Below are 12127 nucleotides of genomic sequence, written 5' to 3' on the forward strand. Positions count from 1 at the left end.
AAAGAATTGTTTCTTGGGTTGTATATTGCTGCTAGTTCTGATTATTGGGCTTCAGATTTTCATAACTTCACTGACGTGACTGGAATGTTCATTTACCAGTACTGCATGCTGTAGGAGATGTGCAACTAAAATAGGTCAAAACAAGCCACATTCAGATACTCAGCTGACTGCATCTGTCCATTTCCACATGATACAGCACATTATGCTATTCCTTTGCAGACATGGCTAGTATGTTCCTCCCAGTTTAATTTGTAATCCATGTGAAAACCTCAATTTTTCTGGTTTACTTTCTACAGCTTTAGTTAACCTCAGAATTAGCTCCTATGTTTTATCAAGATTACAATGTTGGGTAGAAGAAAATCATTCTTTCAGTGTGTTTCTCTCTGCTGTGAACACTGCACAAATTACATTTAAAATATAAAATTAATATTCACACTGTATGATAAATATAATTTTAGACTATTTTCACACATGAAACATGTTTCCCACTATTCAAGGAAATGATTTTTGAATTTAATGCTGGTCTTGCACCAGTAATTTGCTACATATAAACACTAAAAACGATCTTTAATTTACCTATTACTTCTGTCACATACTTAGAATACACAAATTATCGAACGTATACAGGCTGGTTTACAATGTAGATGTACACCTTACTGAAATGTTCAAATGTGCATGAATGAAATACAATGAGGTACAATTCAGAACAAGACTTTTTAACCTTTCTTCAAAAATTTGTCTTAAGTAATTAGTACTTATCAATTCACCATGTTTGATCAACAGTAATGGATCTGAACAGAAAGTAATTTTCTTCCAAGTGATTAATTACATTGTGGAGGAGGTGGTAAATACTATGAAGTTTTATTTGTAGTTGGTGTACATCTTGTATTGCACTTACTAAATACATTAACTTATTTCAGATTTGGGACTACGTCAAAAATATATATTGGCATTCATAACTGTGTTTCACTATTAAATATCTGGCTACATGGCTGCCTAATAAGTTACAAAAATTTTTATTGGATTAATAATGAGTCCAACTGAATAAATTCACTTCATGCTTTGCTATAGACAATCACCTCATTTTTGGACTTATCTATAGCACCAGTGTCAATGTTGCACTATTCACATTACCAATGACATGCATAAATTGCATTTATTCAGATGTTGACATACACAACATACTCACCTGTATCGCCAAGCACATTAAAATACCACTTAAAGGGTATGAGGAAGTGAACCTACTGAGATCAATCTGCCTGACAGATTAATGACAAGGGCTGTGAGTGAGCTAGCCAGCCTGGCAATTTCTCACATCCAACTAGATAAATACCACACTGGTACTCATGTACAATCTTTGATTGACACTACACAAACATTTAGAAAACTTTCTCGCACCTGATCACAGACTTATTATATGTGCAGGCAGATAGGATTACACAGATTCAAACCTTGGTGGAATGGCAGCATGAGGAAGGGCACTCAGCCAGCAACTGCCACTAAAATTGCCTCAACCCCCAGAACAATGTTGACCCCACACAACAAATGGAAATAAGAAAACGGCATAACTTAAAACTTAACAGAATATTACCATCAACTGACATTTACAGACCAACATTTTCTTCTTGGAATCAACTGCTAATTTCAGAAACTGATTTGCTTACCAACATTTTCTTCTTGGAATCAACTGCTAATTTCAGAAACTGATTCGTTTTCTTAACTATTAAATGGCTAGACAAAGATCAGCACAAATGGAAAATTTTGTACATCAGTTTAAAACAAATCAGTTCACATGATGAATGTGCTTGGGAAACACTTTAATAGAAAATAATCCACCCACTAAATTCCCCAGATTCATTTCAAGTATCCTTATTACAATCAGCTGTATAAATTTTGCTTATTAAAACCTGTCACCACATTTTGTAGCAACACATCCTGTGTTCAAACTGTCAGAGATTTTTCCCTTTTACACAAAGTTACTGCAGTTTTAGCCCTAGTTAAGGCAGGCAGTCTATTAGCTGTTAGAAATGTGTTTAATTGGTGGAATAAATGAAGACTAATAACATAAAAAGTGTACAGGTTATATTTACTGAAAATAGTAAACATCCAGGCCGACTTACATCACCAGTGTACAGTGGACAGTTCACCATTAACATTCATCTCAATTGGCCAGTGTCACTACGATTGAAAATGGAGAAAACCAAGGTCTGTGCTGCTGTTAAACATTTTCATCTGCAGGGTTGGACTGTCACACAAATCAAAATATAATTGGATGACGTTCTCACAAACTGTATGCCGATTGAAGGCCATTTATTTTTGGATTGATGAAATTAACCAGTATCAGACAAGCACCAAAGATGAGGCCCAGCCATCTAATTACCACAAAGGAAACCATTGATAAAATCCATGATATGGTAATGTAGGACTGCCAAATAAAAATTCATGAGATTACAGTCACCTTACTGAGTGCATGACATACTGCACCAAGAATTTGCTATAAATAAGCTGTGTGCTAAATAGGTGTCGCGATTGTTCACAATTGACCAAAATTGCATCCAGCACAACATTTCAACACCACGTCTGGCCATGTTTAATCACCATCCACAAGAATTTTTGTACCAATTTGTTACATGACGAAATCTGGATCAACTGCACACACTAGAGACAAATGGCAGTCAAAACAAAGGACAAAGACTAGTAAAGTGCACCAAAGAAGACAAAGACCATCTTGTCAGCTAGTAAGGGGATGGCCACTGTCTTGTGGGATTCCCAAAGAATAATCCTCATAGATCAGCTGTAAAAAGAAAGAACCTTAACTGGACCCTATTATGTTTCATTGATGTATCATTTAAAACATGCATTGGCTGAAAGAAAAAGCTGGAAGGCAAGAATGTGCTCTTTCAGCAGAATAATTCACCAATCCACACATAAGTAATAAAAATCATGAAAGTGTATGAAATGGGTTTTGAATTGGTTCCTTGTTCACCCTATTCAATGGACAGTCTTAGCCTCAAATGACTACTTCCTGTTCCTTAACTTGAAACTTTGGCTTTCTGGGAAGAAATTTTCATCAAATAAGGAAATTTGAGTTGCAGTCAGTGAGTGTTTTGCAGAATTTTTCCAACAGGCTGAAAAACCTTGAGGATTGCTGGACTAAGAGTATAGCCCTCAAAGGAGATTATGTCAAGTAGTAAGGCAAGTTGCTTATGAAACATACATTATCCTTGCATTTTTACCAGACTTAGTAAACCACCCTCATATTTCTAAATACTTTTTGTTGTAAAATGTTTATGCTATTTTTTGTATATACTGAGAGATGTGATTATGTGCACTAATTAATCAATAATTACAGCATACACTAAATTAATGCTAGGAAATATTATGCAGTATATTCATTCAGCTGTTATAATGGGAAATTACTAATTACAATATGTAAAAGCTTATACAGGAAATTTTGTCAATGTTTTAATGGAATGAATTACTGAAATTTTCAGCTATGGGAAAAGACATGTTGAGAGAATTTTGTGTTATGCTGCTAGGTAGATTAATTTGGTATGTGGACATTTGAACTACACATCTGTAGATCTGTTATATGGTTAATCTCACTATGAGTCAATTATCATCAAAAATTAGGTTGCAGATGTGTTAATGATTATACCTTGTTCATAAAAAATAATCATTTAGTGAAATGGTTTCTAGTTTGCAGTGCTAATTATTGATGACACTAAATCAAATATTTTAAGAAGGATAATGAACTGAAAACTGCATGATAGTTACTACTTAGGTGAAGTCTGAAACTTCAGTACTTTAGGTCTGCTTTGCAGTTACTTGTTGCTTGGTAATTGTAAGAAATATAGTAGTTACCATAGTTTGTTCCAATATGAGCTCATAGTTGATAAAGGATTTTACTATTGCTATGTACGTTTGCCTTTCCTTAATCTTTCTTCTATGATAAGTCGTAGGGTCAGTATTGCCTCACGTGTTCCAACATTTCTATAGAATCCAAACAGATCTTCCCCAAGGTCGGTGGAAAAACTGATAAAAGCCGACCTTGGGGAAGATCAATTTGGATTCCGTACAAAATGTTGGAATATGTGAGGCAATACTGACCCTACAACTTATCTTAGAAGAAAGGTTAAGGAAAGGCAAACCTATGTTTCTAGCATTTGTAGACTCAGAGAAAGCTTTTGACAATGTTCATTGGAATACTCACTTTCAAATTCTGAATGTGGCAGGAGTAAACTACAGAGAGCGAAAGGCTATTTGAAATTTGTACAGAAACCAGATGGCAGTTATAAGAGTCAAGGGACACGAAAGAGAAGCAGTGCTTGGGAAGGGAGAGAGACAGGGTTGTAGCCTCTCCCCAATGTTATTCAATCTGTATATTGAGGAAGCAATAAAGGAAACAAAAGAAAAGTTCGGAGTAGGTATTAAAATCCATGGAGAAGAAATAAAAACTTTGAGGTTCACCAATGACATTGTAATTCTGTCAGAGACAGCAAAGGACCTGGAAGAGCAGCTGAACGGAATGGACAGTGCCTTGAAAGGAGGGTATAAGATGAACATCAACAAAAGCAAAATGAGGATAATAGAATGTAGTCGAATTATGTTGGGTGATGCTGAGGGTATTAGATTAGGAAATGAGACACTTGAAGTAGTAAAGGAGTTTTGGTGTTTGGGGAGCAAAATAACTGATGATGGTCGAAGTAGAGAGGATATAAAATGTAGACTGGCAATGGCAAGGAAAGTGTTTCTGAAGAAGAAAAATTTGTTAACAACAAGTATAGATTTAAATGTCAGGAAGTCGTTTCTGAAAGTATTTATATGGAGTGTAGCCATGTATGGAAGTGAAACATGGACAATAAATAGTTTAGACAAGAAGAGAATAGAAGCTTTCGACATATGCTACAGAAGACTGCTGAAGATTAGATGGGTAGATCGCAAAACTAATGAGGAGGTATTGAATAGAATTGGGGAGAAGAGGAGCTTGTGGCACAACTTGACTAGAAGAAGGGATCGGTTGGTAGGACACGTTCTGAGACATCGAGGGATCACCAATTTAGTATTGGAGGGCAGCGCGGAGGGTAAAAATCGTAGAGGGAGACCAAGAGATGAACACACTAGGCAGATTCAGAAGGATGTAGGCTGCAGTAGGTACTGGGAGATGATGAAGCTTGCACAGGATAGAGTAGCATGGAGAGCTGCATCAAACCAGTCTCAGGATTGAAGACCACAACAACATTGCTATGTATTATTAAGGCAACATTTACCAGTAACAATGGAGGCAACATCACCTCTTCCTAGTTAATTGTCTTCTTGGGGAGTAGTGGGTACTGATTAACTGTAACACTATTATATGGCCAGTAATTCTGTTGCAGTATTTACTATTACTTATTTTCTGATTTGAAGTCATTAGCTAATCAATTCTGCTGTGAACATCATTAAATAGAATATCATTATAAGGTAATTAGTAAATCTATTTACTTTAAGCAGTTAAGGGTGTTTCTACGGCTTAATGTAGTACAATGACATTGTATCAAGAGAACTATGTTACATTGTACTTCATCTTTGCGAAGTGGTTTTATCAGGACTCAATAGTAAGAAACACACATTGTAAGTAACTGAACACTAAGAATGTTTCTCAGAACTGATGCTATACAGCAACACAGAAGACAGTGAGGACTAATGTAGCACTATACTACTAATTAATAATGATTTTAAACACAATGAGTACTTTAAGATTAATTTTGTGATAATGAACTTCGCTTCACACACACACACACACACACACACACACACACACACACACACACACACACACACACAACCTCCATCCGCCCACCTCTTCCTTCCTTCCTTCCTTCCTTCCTTCCTTCCTTCCTTCCTATCTCCTAACTTACGTGCCATATAATTATATACTTTTGTAGGTACATTCAGCACCAATGTAAATTCTGTCTGCCAAATGTGTTGGGAATAGAGTTATTAGCAAAGATGCATTTAATGTGAATTCATGATGTTGTGCCTGGTGTCATAGTTTTACTGCTGGAGCAGCAAAAATGTTATAAGCAGTAAACATTTTTGCTTTTGTCATTTGGGGTATCAGTAAGAAAAAGTTTCATAAAGGTTTGAAATTGTGTGTAAAGTTTATTGCAAGTGCCTGAGTGCACTAATTCTCAAATACTGGATGAGTAAAATCTGCATATTTGCACCCAGACCCACCACTTTGCTAGTTAGGTGATTCTTATCCCACAACAATTCTTTCTGGATGTAAGTGATGTGTACCAAGTTTGGTTGACATCAGTCAAGTAGTTTTGGAGATGTGGAATATACATAACATACATTTTTATAATATGTATGAACACCTTTTTCATGATCTGATTTTGATAAAATATAGCCTATAAAATATGCTAGCTAGACTGTCATTACCAGTGAAAACCCTGCAAAAATCCCCTAATAATTTTCAAGATTAGCATGTTCAAAAACTGTCAGGCAGTTTTGCACATTTGTTACTAGTATAAACAGATGTGCCATTTTTCTGATATTTCTGAACTGTCTTACTAACTGATCTTCTACAGATAGCATGTAATAATCGATCTGACAGATGAGGTTTCATTAAGGTGACAGGTAAATAACTGACCTGTCATTAACACACTAATTGTGAAAATAATGAAATGTACAGTAATAATTAAGCATAATTATTAATTACAGGAAGAAAAAAATGTTTCACATTTGCAATGCTGATACAGACTGTGATGTTCTTGCAAACACCTATATTTTCAGTATTTTTTGCTGTATAAGTGCTTTCTTGTTTTATTGGAGTTAAGCAATGGGAAGAGGAGATCAGTGATTAACATTTGTACCAGTTATCACTAATTAAAGTTTGTATGTAGCTGCATTTTTCCATTTTTTCTTGCTGGGTATATTATTAGGTGGTGTTATGAGAAAATATTTACTGTTGCTATGCACTGACTAGGCACTGGTTCAGAGTTACTGTAATAATTACAACAAGCTCTGTGAATGTAACTGAATGGATGCTTAAGTAATTTTGAAATCATTCATTTAATTATACTCTCTTAATTTCTATTTCATTACCAGAAGAGAGGAATCATTTGCACTGTAACTGAATGTTACGTGGAGCCACCAGTTGATTCAGTCATACATTTTAGTTGCAATTCAATAATCCTTTCATTGTGTTCGGAAGTGTTGTGACTGTCAAAAATTTTTATTTTTTGTGGGTAATATTATTGATATGTAGTGGGGTTAATTTTATGGTTTCTACTGTCGTGCTATTGCAATGAGACTTAATGACTGATGGATGGATACAGAAATAATTTTTATATTGGTAACAGTAGGATAAATGAAAATATTTGCCATATGTAATAGCTAATGTATGTTTTATGACATTTGTTGACCATTAGAGAAATACACCAAAGCAAGAAGTCAGACTTTGCAAGTTTAATGAAAGTTTCGTAAGAAAGAAATTAGAAAAGAAATTATGTACTCTTGTCCTGATCTGAAAGATGCAATGTTAGTTATGTGATTCAGAATGTTGTGTTACGACTGTCAGGTGAATGTTTTGCTACTTTCGTCATATTTTAATTTTGTTCAGCTATGAATCATTATGGATTTATTGTGAAATGGTGTAAGTATTATGACATAAGACATGTTAGGCATTGTTTGAGAGTTGTAATGCTGTTATTACAATAGTTCACAGGTAAAGATAGTTATATGGATTATGATGGTGGTGGTGGTGGTGGTGGTGGCGGTGGTGGTATTTTAGGGATTATTGTGTTGTAAGATGATTAAGCTATGTTTTGGGGCTTCGTATCATGGAATGTAATAGGTCATGCTCATGCAGTCATGTGGAATGGATTGATGGTAATTTCACAAAATTTAATGAAAGAATTTGTGACAAGAGAAAATGTGAATGTTGTGTACAGCTAATTTTGCCAATATGGGAATGTAGCAATGTCTGAATTAAACTGTAAATTGTGTATGAGTAGAGATGTGTGGGATAAAGCAAAAATAATTCAGTGGTGATTAACTGCACTTTTAATCATAATGAGAGATTCCAATTACCATCTGCAACATGTAACATCAAAAGCAAAGAAGAAACCAGTAACTGGAATTTACAATTACATAATTTGAGAAATGGGGTGGGGGAGGGTTACCATAACTGATTATGGGGAACATTAAATAAAAGTAAAATATGGTAGACATATTAATTAAAAGAAATTAACACAATTTTCCTTGGTTAACTAAGAAAGCACAGTTTGTAATTAACTATTACTCTGTTAGCATATTCTAGTATAGAACATGATACACTGATCAGAACTTCACAAACTTTTTGCTCTTTACTATAAACTGTGGATGTCTTCTAATTTCAATGTATCATCAGTCAAACTGTAACTGTACTGAAAACTATTCCATGAAACTTCAAATTAAAATTATCCCATATAAAACTGCTTTTCAGAACATTGTCGCAACTTTAATTCAGCTTAAAAATATTTACCAAATTACTACAATTTCTGTCTAAATGAACTTGCCAATATTGTGTAAGAAAGCAAGGGAGAATGTTAGCAGGAAAAACTACTGTGTAAAATGTAAATTCACTTATCTGTCTGTACTAATGGTTCATGACACACAGTTGTCTAATTAGTGACCTGAGAATGTTTAGCTACCTAAATTTTAATGGCTCTGAGCCATCAGTCCTTTAGAGCTTAGAACTACTTACACCTAACCAACCTAAGGACATCACACACATCCATGATCGAGGCAGGATTCGAACCTGCGACCATAGCGGTCGCGTGGTTCCAAACTGAAGCACCTAGAAGCACTAGGCCAAACAGCCGGCAAATTTTAATTGTATAAATCCTGTAATCACGTTTTGTAGTAACACATCATGTGCTTTAACTGTCAGATTTATACCTTAATTATAATACCAAATATTTATTATTTAAACAATACTGTGAAATATGCTGATTGTCTTATGCTATTTATACTTTGGTGGTAACACCTCCCAAGTTACTGCAGTTTTAGCCACAGTTAAGGCAGCTAGTTGCACTGGGTGTTGCCAGAAATGTGTTTAATTGGTGGAATAAACAAAGAGTAATAACTTAGATCAGTGTACAGGTTATGCTTACTGCAAATAGTAAATACCCCAGCACACTTACCTCTTTCTATCAAATAAGTATATTATCAAAGTTTCTTACTTTTACATTCACCATTTGAGCTTTTCTCTCCCAGAGATCAATACTGGCATTTTTCCCAGTTTAATAACACATGATTTTAAATTTTTTATTTGGAATGATTACAACGTTTATTATTTTCAGACATTATGAGTGATAGCTGTTTTACACCAAGTAACGATTAACTTGGAATCTTACTATTGGACGTATTGCTCTTACCAACTTAGCTATCCAGACGTGTCAGGATCTTCCCAACAAAGGCTTAATTCTCAGAGAAATTATCTACCTGTACTGGCATGATTAAAGATATGAAGGAAGGTCATGAGATGTGCTTGAATAACACAGCCAGTGAGAGCATTTCCTGTGAAAGGCAGGGTTCTAGTTTTGAGTCCTGATTCCGTTTAAATGCCACAAAGTTCTGAAGTAATTACAGTCCTTGATATTTCATTTTCAGATATCTTTTACACTACACTATACAGTTTTGCTAGAGAAATGCGAATCTTTTCTAACTACATCATTCCACATTTGAAGTATACATTATGATCTTCTGGAATCCACAATATAGTCCCTGCAAATATCAGGTGTACTCTTTTCTATTGGGTTATATTTAGGCTGTTTCTGAATACAGCAGATGAACTATAATCTCTTGAGTTGCGTTAGCACTTTATTACAATAACACCAACGGAGGTACAAGAAAATATAGTCCATGACTAGAGCACTATCTTTACCAGGAATCAGCTGTTGTGTATATTACTCAGCAATGCTGCCACCTTTCCATGTTTGCCCACATTGTATTTCATTAACAAATATGGCTAGTTATTGGGATAGTAAAATCATCTATTTTTGTGCAAAACAAGTACTGCAGGGATTATTATGTTTCATCCCTAGAGTGCTGTCCCTCCACCTACAATGCAGCAAAGAGCAGGAACATCTTCAGGTTGTAACGACTAGCATGAATATGACCATATGTATCCCAGGAGCCCATTGGATCCTCATGCCACTTGCTTGAAACATTTAATCCATTTAAGAATTCTTTGCCCTCGTGGCATCCATTGCAACCAGGGGCTCTCTCCGCAAATGATGCCCATTCAAAGTAACTGCCACCTGGCACAGTGAATGTTGCCTGTTATCCAAAGGAAATATGCATGAATATGCAGAAATAATACAAAAAGAATGGCAGTTAGGACCATCCTGAATAAAACACTCATGCAAAACTGCCTTCCATAATCTAAAACATTAACATTTCCATCCCTGTAGATATACAGAACAATTTTAAGGCAATATTTTATAGAAGAGACACTTATTCATTCATATGATACAAGAAATAAAGGGCAGCTGAGCATTATACCCCAGAGACAGAGCTGTTGGAAAAATGTCATCAGTACTCAAGTGTACAACTCAAACTGTCTTCGTAAGATTCTACAGGATAATATGAGTTAAAAGACATTCCAGTAATTTCTAAAGGATTATTTAGGGATATGGTTCAAATGGCTCTGAGCACTATGGGTCTTAACATCTATGGTAATCAGTCCCCAAGAACTTAGAACTACTTAGACCTAACTAACCTAAGGACAGCACACAACACCCAGCCATCACGAGGCAGATGAAATCCCTGACCCCGCCGGGAATCGAACCCGGGAACCCGGGCGTGGGAAGCGAGAATGCTACCGCACAACCACGAGATGTGGGCTATCTCAGAAGGGCAACCAACAAACAGGACATGTTTGAACACCAACATTTGTACCATCTTGTCAACAGCATGCCGAGGAATCTCTAAGCATGTTATGGTGAGTGAAATGGAGTAACATGGTGTTAGCACTTAGTGTGTAACAGATGTAACATTAGGATGCTTGCGGGAAACTAATGTATTTTGGGCATAATATTACTGCAAACCAGTTGTAATGAATTTCTACAGTATCGTCTGAAAATTGTAGTAATTCTTGTCTTCCAGTTGTTGCCTCTGTTTATCATATTTTCACAGATTAAGTTGTTATGAATTATTCTTCATAAAAGCACAAGTCCACTAAACATAGTGTTAGACTGTCTCTCTCAATGTTTCAATTAGCATGACTTACTTCACTATGAACGCAAAATTTCACGTTCATCTTTTTGGTTTCTTTCGATGTAAATTGGCTGTGAAAGAAATATAAAAGCAAAAATGATGTGTTTTCTTATCTGTCTCAATACCAGAATTCCTTTCCTTTTTTTCCCCTCCATGACAATTTCTGTTGAATTGAAGTTTCCCCTGTGTATTCACAATTTAACACTAGCAATACCCCTAGGTGTGTATTTAAAGTAGAACACCTAATAAGCCTATAACTGTTTTGAAATTCCAACTACATATTTGTACACACAAATTATAACTTCAAAAACCAGACTTTTAGCCAGTCCACATGTGATGGCAGTTACCTATGACAAGCACAGAAACTGTTAAATGTCACCCAGTAACAGATTTTGATTTTGCAATTAATTTGGTTACTGGTTTGTATTTATTTCATAGTGGAGAAATTTAATTTTGTAAGGCTTATTTTTCATTCCTCACAGCCTCAAAATTAAGCTCTCACTCTTTTGCATACAAAAGTATGCATGTGATGCTTTTCTTAAAAGTTTGTTTTAGTACTTTTCTATGAATTCTTGGAGAATCTCTTGACTAACTTCCTAGGACTTGTGGACTACTAAATATAAGATTAATTCGATGATGTAGGGGATTAAGGATGAGGGTTTTCATTTCTAACACACTGTCACAAGCAGAATTGAATGAGTAGTGGAAGTGACAAACTTAAATTCCTCTCCAGTGCCTACAGACTGTTATGGCACAAGAGCTGCACTCCACCAGCACTACCTTGGGAGCCAGCACACTTTACACAGCTGTGGCTGCTAGGAGCACCAGTCTCACAGCACAGCCAACAGGGGTCAGCAGCTAAGGACTGTTCAGGACA

At 35.6% G+C, this 12127-nt stretch overlaps 1 protein-coding gene across 1 annotated transcript in view; it reads right to left on the bottom strand.

Annotated features, from left to right (window-relative positions):
• LOC124595716 overlaps positions 1–12127 on the bottom strand; it is a 113839-nt gene that overhangs the window by 4442 nt on the left and 97270 nt on the right. The gene's annotated exons all lie outside the window — the stretch shown is intronic.

This window comes from Schistocerca americana, chromosome 2, assembly GCF_021461395.2.
Source record: "Schistocerca americana isolate TAMUIC-IGC-003095 chromosome 2, iqSchAmer2.1, whole genome shotgun sequence".
In the NCBI taxonomy this organism is placed as follows: Eukaryota; Metazoa; Arthropoda; class Insecta; order Orthoptera; family Acrididae; genus Schistocerca; species Schistocerca americana.